Genomic DNA, 21,280 nt, shown 5'->3' with positions numbered 1-21,280 from the left:
GGACAGCACCCTAACCAATCTCTGAAGTCCAGCTCCAGGGAATCTGTGTTACAGTGCGGGAAGGGAATCAAGTATGGTGTCATATACCTATAATTCTAGTCTTTGGGAGGGTAGAGCCCCCAGGGTCAGCCTTAGCTTCATAGTGAGTTCAAGGTTGGCCTTTATGAGGTCCTGAATTTAAAACTGAGGGGAGTGGGGGGATTAGATGCTGGAACTTGGGACTTGGTGTCAGCACAATGTATAAGTACCAGTGGCGTAGAATAATGAAGAGGTCATGACATCTCACATGCTCAAACCCACAGCACTAGCTGGACAGCGTCTATTCAGTGAATCCAGAACCTAAAGGGCAGAGAGTGTGGGACTCTAAAAGCAATGAACTTGCACTGGCTGCTTATGAATCTTGGCTGGCACATGTTAGGTTAGCCTTGTTTCACCTCAGAACACTGTGGAAAGGAAGTCCCCATGTCAGTGTTTACAGACAGTCTTAGGCCCTGCCTCTAGAGAGAGGACTGCTCAAAGGCCCCAGACCTACCTGTAAGAACGACAGTGCTGTAAGGGGGCTTTCTTTGCTGACAACTTGGCTCTAATGGAAAAGGAGTGGTGCAGGGTCTGGGATGGTGATATTGAACAATGCTCTCAAAAGCCTGGACCTTCTGAGCTGCCATGGTACCTCTCACCTCGTAGCAGCTCTCTCTTGCTTCAGCACTGTTCATCCATGAGGCTGAGACAGAAGGTTCATATTAGCGCAAGAATGAAAACTAGCCAGGCATGGTGACATAGGCTTTAGTCACAGCACTGGAGAGGGAGAAGCAGGCAGATCTCTGTGAGTTCAAGGCTAGCCTGGTCTACATAGTGAGTTCGAGGACCGTTATGGCTAGACAGGGAAATAAATCAAAAGAGAACGGGGTGGCAATGCATCCCAACCGGAATGAGGATCCAGATGTTTTGCAGAACAGCAGCCTGGGTGTATCAGCGAGGCATTTCTGAATGGTAGAAACACTGGAACACGTAGACGGAGTGCAGCAGATGGCTCTCCCTGATGTGGGCGGGCCTCACCCAACCCACTGAAGAACTCAGAGAACAAAAAGGCTGAGTGGGAGACAGCTCTGCCTGGCTCCGTGAGCTGACACACCGCCTTTTCCTGGGTCTCAAAACCTCTGTTTAGACTAACATGTATTGTCTGTCCTGGATTTTCAGCTTAGAGGCTCTCGGTGCCCATAATCCTGTGAGCCCATTCCTTATAGTAAACCTCTTTCTTTCCAGAGACCATCCACCCCTATGGCTCTAGCTCTCTGCACAGCCTCGGTTGAGTACATGGGATAAATGAAGTAAATTCACTTGTGACTTAGGGGTTAATGGCTTGGCAAGGACTTGGAACCAGCTCTAATGCAAGACTGTGATGCCTCTTGGCCACTCAGACATGATGGTGGAGATTGAGGTCCCACTTGTCAGCCAGAAACCTCGAAAGGGCTTATTGTGTGAGGCAGGAGATGGCAGATGGTGAGGTAGGCAGATGGGCTGCAGTAAGAGGCAAATGCATCCACACTTGGAATACATATCCATGGAGGGAGAGAGGTCCAACGTCATCAACTTGCCATTGGGAAACTGGACAGCTTCTTGGGAGAGTGGTACCATACTCCTGGTGAGCAGTTTGCCTCTGCTATTGGCTACAGCCATAGCTAGCCTGCCCTAGCAAGGGAGAACTCGTGTTCTTGGGCCCAAGCATAGCCTCCTTTCCTGCCACTATGACGCATGTGCGGCTGGGGAAGGCGGTGACATCATTCGGTACACCTGATTTTTAAACCTCTCCTGCAAAGGACATTTTTGATTGGACATCGTATAAGATGCAAAAAATATTACCTGTGCCTACGCTGAAGGTCTACCTATTTCCAGAGGTCAGGTCTGGGTCAGATGTAGCTAAGGTTCTCGTCCTCTTATTTAATTAAATCAAGGTTCACACAGATTTGCAAAGGAAGCAGGTCACGTCATTCAAAAGCAAAGCAACGGAAAAAATATATTGTCAAGAATAACAGTGGGTCACATGAGTGAAGGTACTCAAGGGTCCTGATTGTCGTTTGGGGTCTCCATCTACGGAGTTCAAGAGACGATGTTTGGTTGCTAGGAGACATGGTATATGGAGGTTGTTTTCTGTTTTGATGTGTAGGCTTATAAGTCATATATCTGTTTTACTGTACATGTCCCTCACCATAAAGCATATGATTTTAACCATGCACATGACCAATTATACACACGGTGGCAAACAGGAGACTCCCCTTAAAAGTTCAGAGGATAGAGTTTGCATTATCGTTCTTGCACCCCAAAGTAGTTCGCACCCAAATCAGCCCTCCTGCCCTCTCGCCAGATGGATTGGCAATGTATCTGAATCAAGTGAGCTGATGGTTAAATGGAGGAGTAATTTATGTCTTTGTTCACAGAGAGGCGTGCAGGCTGCTCCTTGTCCTAGGAGGCTTACAGGTTGCCAGGTTCTTGTTCAGAGGGGAATATGTGTGTTTGGTGCACATAGGTAAGAGTTTCAGACCACCTGGGACATTATGAGAAGAGAGGTGTGTGTGTGTGTGTGTGTGTGTGTGTGTGTGTGTGTGTGTGTGTGTGTGTGTGTTATAGCCCAACCCAAGCAGAGTCCCAAGCTGCTAAGTTATTCCCTATGCTTGCCTGCCTCACAGCCACATAACTTTCCCAGACTACCTTGTCACCAATTCGTAAGTCTCTGCTCTGTCCAAGTTCTTGGGTTTTTGTACCAAACCATTTCCAAATGCTTATGAATCAACAAAGAGTCATATTCTGAACCACTAGTCTTTGTGTCCCTAAACCTAAACAAGTTGCCAACCTGATTTCCAGTGTTGGGCCATATTCAGAGGTGAGACCTCTAAGAAAGTACTGAAGGTTAAATGAAACCATGAGGGTGGCCTTTGGTTTGGTATAATTACTAAAAACATTGAAGAATCTCATCCTCCATTCTTCCCTCCCTCCTTCTTTCCCTTCCCTTTCTTTCTCCTTCCACACACACCAAGGAAGGGCCGTGTGAGAACACAGTGAGAAGGCAGCCATCTGTAAAGAAAGCAGAGAGCCCCCAACACACACTGAGTCAGCTGGCACCTTGACCTTACGATTCTAGCGTCAAGAATAGTGAGAAAGACTCTCCGTTACTTAGGCTGCCCAGTGCATGGTGTTGTATCATGGCAGACAAATGACATACTCTATGATGTATTTATGTAAAGGTCTAAAACACGCAATGCTGCCATATGTTGTTTGGAGCGCACACATATGTAGTAATAATATAAATGTATGCCGGGATGGATCAATGCCACGTGTTAGAGAGTGGCTCCCTTTGCAGGGGAGAGCGTCGGAAACGGTGCCTCCGTAAGAGCCAGGAATTGTCAACCATGTGTCTTATCTCCTAGGGCGAATACTGGGCTGCTTTTTAAAATGTGCACGCTCTAGGGTGGGCCATGAGATCTCACTTGCCAACCATCCCAAGAGAGGTGACTCATTCCTGGCATTGGGGTGTTTATTTGTTACCCTCTGGTGTCAAATAGGGGAACTGCTTTTCCATTATAGGATAACTCTATTTAACTCTTTTTAAAAACATATATATGTGATGAGTAGTTTGGGGTCTACTTGACACAAGCTAAAGTCATCTGAGAGGAGGGAGCCTCAATGGAGAAAATGCCTCCTTAAGATTGGGCTGTAGGCAAGCCTGTGAGGCATTTTCTTAATTAGTGATTGATGGGGGAGGGCCCCGCCCATTGTGGGTGGTGCCATCCCCTAGGCTGATAAACCTGGGTTCTATAAGAAAGCAGGCTGAGCAAGCCATGGAGAGCAAGCCAGTGCACATTCCTCCACGGCCTCTGCGTCAGCTCCTGTCCCCAGGCGCCTGCCCTGCTTGAATTCCTGCCCTGACTTCCTTCAATGATGAACAGTGATGAGGAAGTGTAAGTCAAATAAACCCTGTCCTCCCCAAGTTACTTTGGTCGTGGTGTTTTGTCGCAGCAGTAGAAACCCTCAGTAAGACAGTAGGTGTGTGTATTATGAAGCTTCTACAGTAGTCAGTTTCTATGTGACTTTTTAGAAAAGGTCTTCAGTATTATTCACCTCCAGTTTCCCTCTGCCACATGGTCCCTTCCCTTCACCCTCCTCCGTTTAACCCTTCCCGTTCCATTATTCTCCTTTAGTCCTGTATTAGTTACTTTTTCCTCTGTTGCTGTGTTTTTAACCATAGCCTAAAACAACTTACAGAAAGGGGGGTTTATTTTGGCTTATGGTTCCAGAGGATAAGAGTCTATCACGGTGGGGCATGGTAGGAAGGCAGACAGAGTGGCTGAAGCAAGAAGCTGAAAGACCACGTCTCAACCACAGGCATAAATCAGAGGCAGAAAACCAGAGACAGGGCAAGGTTATACACTCTCAAAGCCCCTCCTCCAGCAAGGCTGCACCCCTAAACCTTCCTAAATAACACTACCGACTGGGTATCAGGTGTTCAAATGCCCAAGCCTAGGGGGGTTGTTCTCCCTCACTCAAACACTACAGATGCTGTATATTACTGTGTGTTTTCTCCCCTGCCTTGAACTCCACCCTCGTGGCCCCTCGCTAGTTTCGTAACCTCTGCAGGTACTCCAAATGAAATGCACAGACCTTAAGATTCGACGCTAACATTCACAAATAAGAGAAAGCACACAGTGTTTGTCTCCTCTGTCTTCTGGGTTGCCTCCCACAGAACAGTTGTTCCCAGCTCCATCGGTTTACCTGTGAATTTCCTAATTTCGTTTTTTTTCTTAACATTGTGTGTTGGAGATTTGATTTGTGCTTACATGGGAATTCACACGTCCACTGCAGGTCCCGGCCAACAGTTGGTTTTTTTGAATGGTCAATAAAGAGCCAACAGCCAATGGCTGGGCAGGGGGACAAAGCAGGACTTTTTAGGATTTTCAGGCAAGAAATGCAGAGAGAGAGACAGAGAGAGAGAGAGAGAGAGAGAGAGAGAGAGAGAGAGAGAGAGAGAGAAGTACAGGAGGGAGAGCCCTCTGACATGTAAGAATCAGGGATCTTACTCCCCTGACTGGATCTGGAGTAGCAGAGCTGAACTACAGATTTAGCAAATATTACCTCAGGAATATCAGAGGGGACTGTGTGTCCACCATGTGGAGGTTCAGGAGTAGCCCAGCCGTTGAGCTGACTTAGGGCATATTAAAATAGTGCTGCACATTTGTATCTTTCATTCAGGGACTTCAGAGAGTTGGGCCAGGTAGAATCGCACCCCTGCCCCAGGCTGGAGAATAAAGAGTGGATGAACAGTTTACCACTGCCATTGTGTAAATGTCCCACATTTTTATTACCCATTTATTAGTCGATGGGCATCTCGGCTGCAGTGACTAGAGCATCAATGGACTCTGAGGAGCAGGCACCTCTGAGGTAGAATACAGAATCCTGTGGGAACGTGGCCAAGAACGGTGATTGGATCATCTGGTAGATCTGTTTCCAGCCTCTTGAGGAACCACCACACTGATCTTTCCCCACCAGTGAATGAATGTTCTCTCCCTACCTCCATGCCAGTATTTGTCATCATTTTGAAGTCTCAAAGCAGTTTTAATTTGCATTTCCATGATGGCTAGGGATGTTCAGCATTTTAAAGAACTGTTTCTCAGCCAACACCACTGGAGAACTCTCTGTCTCATTCTATGCCCTTTTTGGATTTTCCCCTTGATGTTGGTTTATGTATTTACTTAACAATTATTTATCTTTCATATTCTTGAATCAGAGCATAGAGAACCCAAGCTGGTACACACCTGAAATTCATCCGTCGAGGCTGGCTTTTTATAGTGCTTTGTAGCTACCAGAGGACAAGAGTAATCGTAAAACCCACTTACAGACCCCAAGAGCTACAATACAACTGGCCCAGTGCACCAGCAGTGTGAGCATTCTGGAGGAAACAAACCATTATTTTAAATTGGATTTAAGTCCCTCTGTAGGTATAAACTTATACCTGGCAACATTACTAAGCCAAAAACTTATGGCCAGACAGGTCATAGGCCCTGGGAGAGAATTTATAACTATTATTCTGCTAAACGCAGTATAAGCCAATTGCTAATGACTCATTACTATACACATAGATTAGGGTATCTCTCAATGCTCATCAGAGAAGGTTCTAAGGGCACAAGTTAACCTTGATTGGAGGAGGAGGAGAGAACAAAGTTGGGTAGGAGAGGCAGTAAATCTGGGGGAACCGGGAGGGGGATGAATATGACCCAAACACCGTGTAGAAATTCTAAAAGAACTATCTAAATGAGAAAATATGTGCTTTATCTATCACGGTTTTTAGAGATACTTATCTATTATGTTTATGCATACGTGCATTTTGCTTTCATGTATACATGTGCACCACACACATGCAGGGCCCGTGGAGGCCAGAAGAGGGTGTTAGACCCCGCGGGATTGGAGTCATACATGGTTGTGAGTCATTGTGTTAGATGCTGGGATTCAAACCCAGGTCCTCTGCAAAAGCAGCCAGTGCTCTTAACCGCTGAGCCAGCCCTCCAGTCCCCTACAAATCACTTATTTTTTTTACAGATTTAAGTGGGGGTCTGGATCAAGTCTTACCAAGTTAGACAAGCCAACATCCTCCAGAACACTGTCAGCTGGGTGGAGTCTGATTTTTTTTTCCTGTGTCTGCAACCAGAGGCTCCTGTGGGCCTTGTTTCCTCAGAGAATCCTTGCCTAACACAGGCGACTCTGGAAGAAGCCCATTTCTTGGATTCTAGATGCTGCAGATGATGAAGTCGGTCCCCATTTGTATCGCGTGCACCTGCCGCCTCTCTAGTGCGCTCCGTGTGCTTACACAGAGCTTCACTGTCTATCCCTCTTAGCTCTGTACTCCATTTTGCAGACCAGGAAACTGAGGCTCGGAGATATATTTTACCCAATGAGGATTTCACAGCAGAGTATACATGCTAAGCTCATTCATGCGCTGCCAGACCTTCAGAGGCAGGACCTTGGCTACCTTCTGTCACCCAAGCCAGTCCAACAGTGACCTGAGGCCGTGCTATACAAATGCTCTGTCCTGAGCACTTTAGAGCAGGGCCTTTTGTGGAAAGACTCGGGTACAGGACCGGTGACCACAGAGGCCACTGGTGAAGGACACACTGGCTGGCTATGCAGAGGTCAGAGGGTTCCTGGGCCACAGCAGCCCGGTTTCCCCCAGGTCTCCCCAACCTGTTCTCCGCTTCCTGTGCTGACTTCATGGGCACTTGTTACAAGTGCCACTAGAGGGCGCTGTTACTTTATTTTTTTTCTGGGACCGGAAGGCTTCCCAACGCCATTCAGAACTGTTCAAAGCAGGATTCAGCCTGCCTCGAATGAATCCTGTACTGGCTTCAGAGAGATCAAACTCCCACTGCCAGCACCAGTAGCCATGACCCAGAGGAGGGAAGAGAGCACACTTCCAATGAGGCTTCTGCACGCTATCCAGCTTGTATATGCTTAGATATTAATTATAGCCAATAGTAATTACAGCCAATAGCAACGCTTAGTGCGCACAAGGCAGTGCTATATACAAATAGGGACTCACTGATATATGCGTGCAGAAGCACAGAGAGGTTAAATAACATGCCAAGGTCACACAGCTAACTTTTCCTGGAATTGCTTCAAAGGAGAGTGGGACAATCTGTCACTCTTGCATGCAATGACACCCAAGTGGCTTCGTGGATCACGGTCCACTGGAATGGAGAAGAGTCTGCAGACAGTTCTTCACCTTCTGCCCTAAGGACCAGCCATACTCTAGATCCTGTCAGCCTTACCTGCTATCCCTGGGTCCCTGTCAAAGCCCATGGCCTTGAGGTGTCAGTGAGAAATAACCCTGAAGTGTGCTGTTCTCAAGACCACAGTGCCATTTCTAATGATTTAATGACACAGCATTGAAGAACACTAATCAGGAGGTGGGTCATTGGCATGCCAGTGTGAATTTTCACAGACCCAAGACTCTGGAGGCCCTGGGACTTACTTGGGAAAGAAAAGAAAAGAAGAGAAGAGAAAAGAAAAGAAAGAAACTGGGCAGGTGGCAATATGCCTTTGATCCCAGCACTTGAGCGGCAGAGGCAGGAGGATCTCTAAGTTCCAGGCCAGGCTGGGCTACAGAGGGAGTTCCAGGCCATTTTCCTATGAGCCACATCTGTCTCCTCTCCATCCAGAGGCAGTCCTTTGTCCTCCCAAAACAAATACCCCTCCCTTCTCTCCCTTGCTCCTTTCCTCCTCCCCTCTCCTGTGTTCCCTTCCCCTTCTCTCTCTTCCTCTGTCTCCTGTCTTTGTTCCTTATCCCTGCTCTCTGTCCCTTTGGGACAAATAAATCTCCTTCGTGCTGAGCACTTGGTCTAGCCGTGTCTTGAGCCAACCCTGCCGTTCCCTTCAGGTCCCACAATGCATCATTCTCCCCCTCCTGTTATTTGCATGGCGCTCTTTACTTCAAAAGATGGAAACCATTTTTTTTATTTTGAGCTGATTTTTAGTCATTACAGTGAAGGGACAGGACATTCTAAGACCTTCGTGGCTATGTCTTCCTTCAAGTGCTGTGGTCTCTTAGAACAACCAACACATGATGTGTAATAGTTTCATTCCTCCAAGACTGAAACATTGCATCCTGCAGGGAAGCTCCTTAAGCAGGAAGGTAAGCAACTCAAAAGAGCACCAGGAAGTCCCTGAAACTGACCAAATTTACTAGGTCCCTCTGTGCCAAAGTAAACAATAAAAGCTATCAGAGGAAAGGAAACTGAGCTGCAAAGAAGACTTTAAACCACACCAGCTTTGTGGAAGAAGAAGAAACCAGCTGAACTGCCTGGAAGAGGTATAGAACAACAGAATCACCTAGAAAGTTCTCTCTAACCTGCTGAGCTGCCTGCAGGCTGTGTATTGTGCTCCTGTCACCCATGCTGAGGTGGACTGTCTTGGTGAGGTAGCTGTCTGAGTAATTTCATCTCCTATAAGTAACCCCTCACCCATATTCCTGTAAGTAAACACAATAAAACTTACTGTCTTAGAGTTTCTATTCCTGCACAAAACGTCATGACCAAGAAGCAAGTTGGGGAGGAAAGGGTTTATTCAGCTTACACTTCCACATTGCTGTTCATCACCAAAGGAAGTCAGGACAGGAACTCACACAGGGCAGGAAGCAGGAGCTGATGCAGACGCCATGGAGGGATGTTACTTACTGGTTTGCTTTCCCTGGCTTGCTCAGCTTGCTCTCTTATAGAACCTGAGACTACCAGCCCAGGGATGGCACCACCCACATGGGCTGGGCCCTCCCCCCTTGATCACTAGTTGAGAAAATGCGTTACAGCTGGATCATGGAGGCATTTCCTCAACTGAGGCTCCTTTCTCTGTGATAACTCCAGCTTGTGTCAAGTTGACAGACAAAACCAGCCAGTGCACTCACCAAGTTGGATTTTAATGGTGTCCGCACAGCTGTGAGACCCCTATCTGGGGTGGGTAGATGTACATATTGTGTCTCCCAGGAAAAGTGTGAAAACACACAGCAACACCCCATCTCAGAAAGCAGCTGTCATGAGTAAGAGGCCCATGCCACCCCACTTCAGAAACCATTGCTATAGATAGAGGTCTTACTGTGGAGGGAACGTGATATAGGGCCTTTTGAGAATTTAATAATTATACACAATCTTCCAGTTAGACACACATGAAGGCATTTTGAGGTCTTCATTGTCACTATTATTTTGTTTTGAGATGCGGTCTTAACAATGCATTTGCATCTGGCCTCTACCTTTCTGCCCTGAAGCTTTCTCACAACTCCCCCAAAATCTCTGCTAGGTGCAGAGATGGTTTTAAACCCACATGTGATGGTTTGAATATGCTTTGCGTGTGGGAAATGGCTCTATTAGGAGGTTTCGCCTGGTTTGAGGAAGTGTGTCACTGTGGGGTGAACTTTGCCATCTCCTTGTGCTCAAGCTCTGCCCAGTGCAGAAGATAGTCTCTCTGGGCTGCCTGGGAGAAGACAGCTTCCTTCTGGCTACCTTCAGATCAAGATGTAGAACTTTTGGCTCCTCCAGCACCACGTCTGCCTGCACACTGCCATGCCTCCTGCCAGGATGATAATGGACTGAGCCTCTGAAACTGTAAGCCAGCCCTAGTTAAATGTTTTCTTTTATCAGAGTTGCTTTGGTCACGGTGTCCCTTCACAGCAAGAAAACCCAAGCTAAAACACCAGGAGACCGGTTCAATGAATAATGATCAGCAGAGGAAATGTGATCCTTGGGGCACTGAAACCATAAGGGATAATAACTATTTTGGACTTGAGCATGCCTATTCTTGGTTGTCAACCTGACAGCTGTAGGAGAAAGTTATTTAGCAAAAGCACCAGCTCAGGAACCTCCCGAATGGCTTGCTCTCTCCCTCAACAATACAGATACAGGTCAAATTAGACCAGATTAAAAATAGATAAAGGCAGAGGTTTATTAGGAGGTAGCTCTCAGGCAGGGTCACTGACATCACAGGAGGGGTTCAGTAGAGTCAGTATCCAGGCTAAAGCAAGGGGTTTTTATAGAGCTTAGGAGAGGATTGTCAACTAGGACCTGGGATGGTGTCCGTACCTGGTCAAAAACTGAGTGGCTAGGCAGGCACTCTTGGATGGGCTGACAAAGGCTGAGACTGGTAGTGATGGATGGCATGCTAGCCCAGAGTCTTCTTCATTTGAATAGGGGGATTTAATCCATTCAGACGGAGTTGTGAGAAGGAGGGCAAACAGGGTTTCCCAGCTTGTGCAGGGGCAAGCAGGGGTTCTAGCCTAACACCCCCAAGACCAAATTCTCAGAACAAAGGGGATTTATTTCTCCTCAGAGGGACAAAGGGCAGGAATAAGGGACAAAGTCAGGAGATAGAGGATGAGAGAGAAGGGAAGGGAACAAGAGAAAGGGGACAGGGGTGTTTGTCCCAGAGAAACAAAAGACTGCCTCTGGACAGAAAGGAGACAGACGTGGTCCACAGGCAAATGGCAACTTATAAAGGGGAAAGGGGAAACCCTGTGTTAGAATGAGGTGCTTAATTTTAATTGGGCACATTAATTAGGTAAGCGAAGGGGGCTTTTGATCGCTGGACTTCAATACTTTCATAGCTGGACCTCTGTAGTCAGCCTCAGGAGGAAGAAGTGGCCAAATAAGGGAATAGACTTGGTGGCTGGCTTTAGGATGTCACCTATGGTTTCCAAGGCAGAGGGAAGGGGACAGGCAAGGCCTGCCAGCGCCACACTCTTCACACTCCAGCTGGCACGGTCCCTTCAGTACATCTGGATTAACCAAACCCTAAGTGTCGGCTTATACCTGTGAGGGATTTTCCTCAATTAAATGATTTGAGATGGGAAGACCTACATTTAGTCTGGATTTTTTTTTTTTTAATGGGGCTGGGGACCGAACCCAGGACCTTGCGCTTCCTAGGTAAGCGCTCTACCACTGAGCCAAATCCCCAACCCCTTAGTCTGGATTTTATGAGGTGAGGCGATCCACCTTAAATCTGGGCCACGCCTTCTGCCGGCAGCCTGTATAAATAAAGGACACAGAGGAAGGAAGCTTTTGCTGTTTGCCTGTTTACCCTCCATCTTGAATCACTGGCTTTAGAATCTAATTCAGCTTTCTAACGTATACTGAAGACTGGCTGAGACATCCAGCCTGAACAACTACTGGACTCTCAGACTTTCTTTTGGGAGACAGTCATTATTGGGCTAGCTGAACCACAGCCTGTAAGCCACTCTAATAAATCCATATGTATATACATATACACATATATAAATAATGTATATATTATATACCTATTACATGTGTATATTATATATCTACTACATATATAATACGTGTAATATGTGTATGTATATGTTATATGCATATTATATTATATATTAAGTATTATATAATAGTATGTAGTATATATAAAGGGGATTTATTTATATTTTATATATTTATTTTTTTCTATCAGCTTTGTTCCTCTATAGAAGTCCGACTAATACAAAGGCACAGTGTGTATGTCTGTGTAATTTTGGGAACTAAAACTAGGGCCTCACGTACTAGGCATGTACTCTAGCACTGAGCTCAGTTCTTTTTTGATGGATTGATTTTATTATTTTATTATTTTAATGTTTAAAGCAAGATCTTACTAAACTTCCCAAGGCATCTTGAACTTGTAATGTTCCTGCCTCAGTTTCCTAAGCAGCCAGAGTTACAGGGCTTTGCCACGAGACTGCACAGACTTTCAATTTACAAAGGTTACAGTTGGTGTAAAGCAGGAAATGGATGAGTATTCCTGGACGTGGAGAAGCTACTAGGAAACTGCTACATCCAGGGGGACGATAAGATGTCACTCAGTGTATTTATTTACTCAGTAAACATCGATCCACCCCAAATATGGTCCGGGAAATTCATCAAGAAGGGTATAAATCATGTTTTATATCATTGTGTTTTTTTAAGTTTTTTAAAAATAAACTAAGTTTATGTTTATGTTGTGTGTATGCCATGTGTGGTGGGAGGAAGGATAACCCTTGGAGGCCAAAGGACATTGTCAGGTGCCCTGGACGAGAGTTAGAGGTGGTTGTGAGTTACCTGATCTGGGTGCTAAGAACCAGTGCTCTTGCCTGCTGAGCCACCTCTCCGGTCCCTCATATTATTTTATTAATAAACTGTTGTAATTAGTTTACACCTTTGTGCAACTAGAGTTTCCTTTTCGCTTTTTTCAATAAATAGAAATTGAATTGATCAAAACAAAGCAAAACACTCTTACCATTCTCCCTACAGATGACTAAGCCTGGGACAGAAGAGAGAGATCTAACAGATGTCCCCGAGAGCAAGAGGAAAAGCTCCCATGTCCTGGATCCAAAAATACCCACAAGGGCCAGCATACTGTCAGCCAAAGGAGTCACAGTAGCATCTGTATGCTCCTTTTAAAAGTGCCCAGGCAGGCCAGGGAGAAGAGTTAGCTGATAAAGTGTTGGACTTGAGGACTGAGTTGAACCCCAGAACCACCGTAAAAAGCTGGGCATGATAGCTTTCCTTTATAATCCCAGCACTGGAGTTATGTGATAGAAAGGGCTGGCTGGCCATCCAGTATGGCATACTTGGCAAATTCCAGGTCAGTTAAAGACTCGTCAAAAAAAAAAAAAAAAGTGAGTGGAACCTGAGGGGTTGTGGCCAAGACACATGCACATGTGCACACACTCACACACATAGATGTGTTCACATAGATGTGTGCATGCACAGACCTTCATATACGTGTGCACCTAAATATACATGAATATGAGTGAGAGAGAGAGAGAGAAAGAGAGAGAGGGAGGGAGAGAGAGAGAGAGAGAGAGAGAGAGAGAGAGAGAGAGAGAGAGAGAAAAGAGAGAGAAGAGAGAGATTTCAGATTCATAACTAGCTTTGCAGAAGTCTGAGACAGTGTGGTAGAATTTTCTGGTTCCCTTCATTTTCAGACGACTCAACACACTTTCTAATGTAGCTCCCAGAAGCTTCTAGGCTTTAGAAAAGCATCTTCCAAAGAAGGTGAAGGAAGGAGGAAAGCCGGCTTAACAACAGAGACCAGGGGGAAAAGAGGGAAACACGTTTTTCTTAACATTTCCAAGAACAGCTCCTTTAAGATAGCTCATTTACAGTGGTTCAAATGCACAAATGCAATCAATCAAGACTGATGCATCTTAGTTCCCAGAATTCCCAGAGCTTTTGGGCAGATGGACCACATCACCCTGGTTTGCATAATAGTGCAGACAGCAGTCTTTCTAAGTCCTTGGTGAAAAGGCTTTGCAGGGTGATAGGCTCGTTTCCGCATGGAGCAACTTAGACTGGGAGTGGGTATTTGCCTCTAAGTCTGGAGGAAAATGAGCCACAGACTCAAAATGGGGGCATTGCCTGTTGACTGGTTGTTTCAAATCTGCTTTACACCTGTAAACTCTGCTTAGTCATCTCCTTTTTCTTCAGAGAGGGTAGAAAATGTCCCCTGCTTTTCCACTGATGAGTTCTTAGCCATTTAACCACCAGGGTCTATGTCTTTATCTGGTAAACAGAAAGTGGGATCTTAGGCCCATTGTGCTGTGAGCATCTCTAGACAATATGGTTGATAGCGTGGTTTGAAATTTTTTAACTACTTTTAAAACACATTATTTCTGCCGTTCAAATTACCATCTATTCCTCCCACAATCTAGGGGTCCATTGGCCACTTCCTCCCTCACACAAACACACATGATCCATCATCTGTTTACTCACTCAGCAAATACGTCAGAGCCCTGTATCTCTGCTTTAAGCATTTGGGCTATATCATTAAAAAAAAAAAAAAAGTCCCTTTAGAGCTTAGTATTTCAGGGGAGGAAGGAAAATAAATAAGAAATATATTAGGTAGTAGTATAAAGAAAATATTCACTTGCCAAAACTAGGTGGTTTATGTGCACGTGTGTGTGCCTGCATTTGCTTGTACAGATAAAATTTAAAGAGGAGAGAATGGGGGGGTTAGGGAAGCTGGGGTTTGAGGATGAGCGTCCTACATAATAGGCAGGAGTGCATATAACTAGGGAGGTGAGAATTAGGTTGGAACTGTCCTGACTTTCCTGAGAACACAGAGTCCAGGGGCTATTTATTCTATGATTCATTGTTCTGGCTTTGTCTGGGTCAGAGAGAATGTCTAACAAGGTGACCTGTGGTGCTCGCTACAGATGACCCAGTTGTGAGAAGCTGAAGGGGACTGAGCCTGGGAACCAACCTGTTGCTGTCCTGCTCCCAGTGCTGGGTTAAAGACTGGATACGGGTTAAGTGGCACCTCTCTGGGACCCTCTGTGTTCCTTGTTCACATTTTCTCAGGCTCAGTTCCCGAAAGGACACTGGCTTGGAAACTGGGTCCTGTTGTTACTGTCATCCCCGGGAGGTGAGAGATGGCCTTTTCTCCCTCCCTTGATCCTAGCTAGGGCTCAGCACACCTGGGCTCACCAGAGTTATGCTGTACCCACAGATCCTAGGACTCTGACTCCCCCAAAGATGCAGCTTCTGAAGATTTCAAGAGACAGTAGCCTTCTAGGTAGTAGCTATTAGTATCCAAAACTGTGAGTTTCAGTCTCCATACACGGAAAATGGGCACAATTGTGACAACCTTGAAGATCATGGGTATTGTTCATTTTAACAATAACACGCTCCACACACAAGAATGTTATGTGCCAGGCACTGTATTAATTACTTCGCATTCGGGATTTCATTTCTCTTAGCAAGACTCCATAAATATCATTGTCATGCCTACTTGTCTATCTCGCTCCTTTTTCTGTGTTACAATAGATGCCAAAGGTTGGGTGATTTATCAAGGAATGAAGTTATTTAGCTCACAGTCTCCAGAGGCAGGAAGTCCAAAAGGAGGTGGTAGACAGAGAAACTAGCACAGAAGACAATAGAAAACACAGGGGCAGCCTTGCTTAGAGCAGCATTCTCATAGGAAATAATCCAGTTCCGGGAGAGAGGCACTGAGCTCCCTAGACAGCCCTGAAGCCGCCTCCTGTGGCAATCAGTTTTCAACAGTGGTTGCAGAGGGACCCACCATATTCAAACCATAGCACCAGCCCGGACGAGGAGTCCTGGCTGATAGTTCAGATATATTGCCCTGGGGCTGGAGAGAGGGTATATTGATTAAGAGCACTGGCCGCTCTCCGGTTTCAGGAAATCCAAAGTCCTTTTCTGGACTCTGTGGACACTGCATGCACTTGGCGTGTAGACGTGCATAACACTCATACACATGAAGGGCTGTGGAGATGGCTCAGCAGTTAAGCACTTGTTGGCTTGCAGTTTCAGAGTTCAGTCCATTATCGTCATGGCAGGAAGCCTGGCACCATCCAGACAGTGTTGGAGAAGAAGCTGAGGGTTCTACATCTACATCTGAAGGCAGCTAGGAGAAGACTGGCTTCTGCAGGCAACCAGCAGGAGGGTCTCTTCTGCACTGGGCAGAGTCTGAGACCTCAAAGTCCACCTCCACAGTGACACACTTCCTCCAACAAGGACACACCTTCTAACAGTGTCACTCCCTGTGGGCCAAAGATTCGAACACATGAGTCTGTGGGGGCCCAACCAATTCAAACCACTACAATCATAAAAACCTAGTGCCTTCAGACAATTATTAGTTTTTATCCAAGAATTCCATAGGCCAACGCCGAAGGCTAGGCTCAGTCTTTCTGGATCCACTCATGTTTCTGCAGTCAGTGGAAGGAGGCTGCTGGGCTCTGATTGACTGTGATCTAGCATTCTGGCGTCTGCCATACAGTGTCTTCTCCTCCAAAGGCCAGCCTCAGCTTCCTCTCATGGTGGCCTCATGGTACCCAAGTCTTATCCCATAGGTGCCCTCAGCCACCAACTGGCCAGATCTGACAAAGGAGATGTTTGTCCCCCACCTCTGGGCCTGCCGCCATCGCAGATGCCATGAGTCTCACAGATACTATTACCAAGAGGAGAGGGCGCTAACAAGCCACTCAGAGGATATCAACTGCTGGCCGCTTCCACCCTCAGTGGGCCCCTCCCCACCTCCCTGGAGCCCTTGGATTGATCTGAAGTTTCCAGGCCCAACTGTATTTACCAGATCTTAAAATTTTTGGCATGTTTAAAGGTCCAAGGATACTTACTTGAATCTACGCAGTGTTGCCTTTAGATGCCTACTGTGTAATCCGAGATAAGGATTTCAAGGCTCAGAACCAGCCAAATTAAAAGGTGCAAGGAACAAAAAACCAAAAACACCCAAAGCAAGACAGATAGGAAGACAATCGGAAAAGAGAGAGAGGCCTTCTGTACACAGAATATACTGGATGCTCTATTCGAGGGCTGGGGAATGTCTGGGAGAGAAGTCTGCACTGAGGACTAATGAGAGAGAGCTCCTGGCTCCTTCCCTGGAGAACGTTATCGCCATTAACCTTATGATTCCTGCAGTTCGAACTCAGCGTGTTCTGCTTTGCCTCCTGTCCCCATGCTGACTAGCCGTGCGGGGCAGGGTGACCAATATATCAGGACCTCTGAAAGTAAATGGAGATGCTAAAATGGTTTCACCTGGGGGATCACAATGAGGCTGTTAGAATGTCCTGCGTGCGGTCATTCTTTACATAAATGTAATGGGTCTAGCAGAAAACACAGGGGAAACTTGTCACAGCCGAAGATTTCTTAAACGCGACAGCTAAAGATGACTCATAAAAGAAAAACGTGGTCAGTCAGGCTTTAGCCATGCCGGGAGCTTTTCCTGAAAGGACAGTCGCAAACAAAGGGAAGGACAAGTCATAGGTGGGGTGACAAGTCACATGCCACCGTTCCAGTTTGGACTGTTTTAAATAAAACTGTAGTGAGCAATTGGTTGCCACTATTGGAATAGACAGACACCTTCATTTCTTTGGTGTGCTTCTGACACAGGTAGTAAATCAGTCAGGAGTCCCCACAGGCTCTGAACCACTAGGGGGCAGTAGGTACAGAGATAGATGGCTGGGTAGGTAGAAGGATACATAGATAACAGAAACTTGGTTATTTAGAAAGAGACAGACACAGGCATAAGTTATAGGAACTGGCTCACACCGGGATAGTCAGGAAGGAACATGATTTGCCACGTCCAAGCTGAAGATCCAAAGGAAACGTGGTACGATTCACAACTGGAAGCCCAAGAACAAGAAATTCGTGTCTGGAGACGGGAAAAGATGGATGTCCCAACACAGACTGGAGGCAAACTGCTCTTCCCCTACATTCTGTTCGGATCAACCTGTTAACCGAGTATCTTAGTTGCTTTTCTATTGCTGTGATCAGGCACCGTAACCAAGGTAACTTATAAAACAAAATGTTCATCTGACTTGCAGTTGTAGGGGGTTAGAGCCCATGATGGTGGGGCGAAGGTGGGGTGGCAGGGACAGCCGAGCTCACAGCTTAATCACAGGGGAGGCAGGAGGAGCATGCTGGTAATGGCCCACAGTGACACGCCTCCTCCAACAAAGCCACACCTCTCAATCCTTCCCAAGTAGTTCCACCACATGAGGACCAGGTTTTCAAATATGGGGACCCTTCTCATTCAGACCGCCACACTGAGGCCACTGCCAAGGCAACCTTACTTGTTGATTGCTCCTAGAAACACTTATACAAGACATTCCTCAAAACGATGCTTTCTAGCGCTCTGAGAATCGTTTAGCCCAGTCAGTCTGACACCTAAAATTCACCATAACCGGCAGGTGTGTGTGTGTGTAACATTAGAGACTGCCAAGCTTTTGAAACCACATGACCCTTTTACAGCAATGTGTGGGAGTTCCAGTTACTCTATACCTTCTCAAAAATTCAGGTTGGTTTTCATAATTTTAGCCATTCTAGTGGATGAGTAACATGATGGTTTTTGTTTTAATTTTATTTTACATTTTTCCATAATAAATTTTTCTTTCAATACTGCAGTACTAGAGATTGACCCCATTGTACATTAGGCAAGCTCTCTCAGGCTTAACGCAATCCCAAGTTTTCTTTCTACATCTTATTTTATTTATTTGGGGGGGGTCTCTGTGTGTGTATGTGATTGTGCATGTTTGTGGTGGTATGTGTGCACATGTATGCAGATGCACATGTATGTGGAGGCCAGAGGACATCCTCAAGTGTTGCTCCTTAGACACAGTCTACCTTGCTTTTCCAGACAGGGTCTCTCACCAGCCTGGAGCTCACCAAGCTCGACCCACTTGCCAGTGAGCCCAGGAATCCGTTTGTGTCTGCTTTCCCGGGGCTGCAATTGCAAGTTCCACCATACCCAGCCATTGTTTCTGGGGATCTTCTTCAAACTGAGCTCTTCCTGCGTACAAGGCAAGCATTTTACTACTGGAGCTCTCTCTCCAACCCCTTTTGGGTCTTGAGTTTTATTTTCTGGGATAGGATCTCATGTAGACCAGGCTGACCTCAAACTCACTATATAGTTGAGGGAGGGCTTGAACTCAGGAAGCTCCTGCCTCCACCTCCTGAGTGCTGGGATAATAGGCACCAGCAACCGTGCCCAGTGCTGAACATGTTTTCATGTGCTTCTTTATATTTGCATATATTTGCATAGAATGACATTCATATATGGTATTTTCTTGAAGCCTTTGTATCTCGCCATTGGATTGACTCTTTTACTAATTCCTTTGGTTTTTTTTTTTTTCTCTTTTTTTTCGGAGCTGGGGACTGAACCCAGGGCCTTGCGCTTGCTAGGCAAGCGCTCTATCACTGAGCTAAATCCCCAACCACAATTCCTTTAACTTTTATTTCATATGCATTTGGTCTTTTGCCAGTATGTAGATCTGTGTAAAAATGTCAGATCCTCTGGAACTGGAGTTACAGACAGTTGTGAGCTGCCATGTGGGTGCTGGGAATTGAACCTGGGTCCTCTGGAAGAGCAGCCAGTGTTCTAACCTGAACCATCTCTCCAGCCACATACTAATTCTTTATATATCGTGAACACAAATTCTTTGTTCTTTATTTTAGAGTTTTTCCCCTGGGTTTGCCTCACTATTAATTTTCTCAGTGATGTCCTTCTCTGTTGATGAAAACAGATTTTTAATTTCGACAAAGTCCAATTTATCCATTTTCCCTTTTATTATTGTTGTTTTATGTGTCCTACTTTAAAAAAATCTGTTTATCCAAAAACGATAAAAAATATTCTGTGTTTCCCAGTAGAAGTGTGGGTCTGCGATCCAACGTCAGTTCTTTGTGCCCAGTGTGAAGCAGGGTGCCGATTTGGCTTCTTTTCTACGTGTGTGGTATTCTAAGGACCCAGAGCAGTGCCTGGCTCACGCAAGGAGTCAAGAAAGAATTCCACCATTTGCATTGACATTCCTCACATATATGTGGATGTTCTTCTCTTAAGGGTATTTCCTGAGACGTCCTCTCTGCTCCTTCAGCACTGTTCAGTGAGATTGTTTTCCCCTCATGACCTGCCTTGCTGACAGAGATGCAAACCAACGGGTGACCTAGGTGTGCACATCTTTCCACACGTCCTTCCTTTGATCTTCTTTCTTTGTCTATATCGGCTCCATGCTGCCCTTCAGTATTGCACATCTCTGAGGAACCCTTGAACTCTGGTGGCTTGTGTCTCAAAGAGAACTTTTTTTTTCAAGATAATTCAAGCTGTTCTAGGTTAATGGTGGGTTCTGGTTTTGTTTCTGCTGCTATGATAAACATCATGGCCAAAAGAAACTAGTGGAAGAAAAGGCAGGAGCATGAAATGAGAAACACAGAGGAGAAAAGCTCGGTATGGGTATGCTCCCTCTGGCATGCTCCCTCTGGTGTGCTCCCTCTGGAGTGCTCCCCCAGCCTACTCCTTCTGGCCTGCTCCCTCTGGCCTGCTCCCTCTGCCTTGCTCAGCCTGCTTTCTTGCACAGCCCAGGGCCTAGCTGTCTATGGAATGCACAGTCCACTGTGGGCCAGGCCTTCCATTAATTAATTAATTAGCAATTAAGAAAATGCAACACGGTCTCAAAGCGATCTGATGGAGGTAATTCACCTGAGTTCCTTCTTCCAGGTTACTCTAGGTTTGTGTCAAATTGATAGCTGAAGCCAAATGGCTTGCTTCCATATAATTTTCGGATAATCACGTCAATTTCTATCAAATGCCCTATGATGTTTAACCTGCTGATTAATTTGAGAGAAATGTATATATTAGTGATATTGAGCATCCCAATATTTAGACATGTCTCTGCAACATTTTATATACTTTTTATAATTTACTTTTGTTGACAGAAGTCCCAGAGGCAGAGAGATAATAGTTCAGAGGTTAAGAATATTTGTCACTTTTTGCAGAAGACTAGCTTGGTTCCCAGGGCCAACACAAGGTGACAGACGTGAGTCACCTGAAAGGCTAGCTCCTGGGTCTAGCTCTTCTAGCCTTCAGTGGCATTCGTGTGCTCATACCCACACATAGGCACACACACAAAAACACATACTCGCAATTAAAACAAATCTTTCCTTCTAAAATAAAATCTCATAAAATGCGAGGTTTAATTTTTACTAGGAGATTTTTTTTATATCAAGTAAAGAACTAAAGTATCACCCATCCCACCTATCAACGAGTGATCAAATAGCCAGTAGAAGGAAGAAATGCTAACTGATACTCATCCAATAGGTCAGATGGTTTGTTCCGTGAGGATAAAAGAGGGTTTCTTCGGCTGGGTTTAAACAATCTGATTATATAGGCACACCAGGTTGAACTCTCATAACATTCTAAAAGACTCGCTGTATTTCTCAGCCAAGCACTACTTATTTTCCGAGACTCAACTCAAGTGGCATCCTTG

The sequence above is a fragment of the Rattus norvegicus genome, chromosome 18 (assembly GCF_021556685.1).
Source record: "Rattus norvegicus strain SHRSP/BbbUtx chromosome 18, alternate assembly SHRSP_T2T, whole genome shotgun sequence".
In the NCBI taxonomy this organism is placed as follows: domain Eukaryota; kingdom Metazoa; phylum Chordata; class Mammalia; order Rodentia; family Muridae; genus Rattus; species Rattus norvegicus.
The sequence above is the reverse complement of the archived record's forward strand: the minus strand, read 5'-3'. Positions refer to the sequence as shown.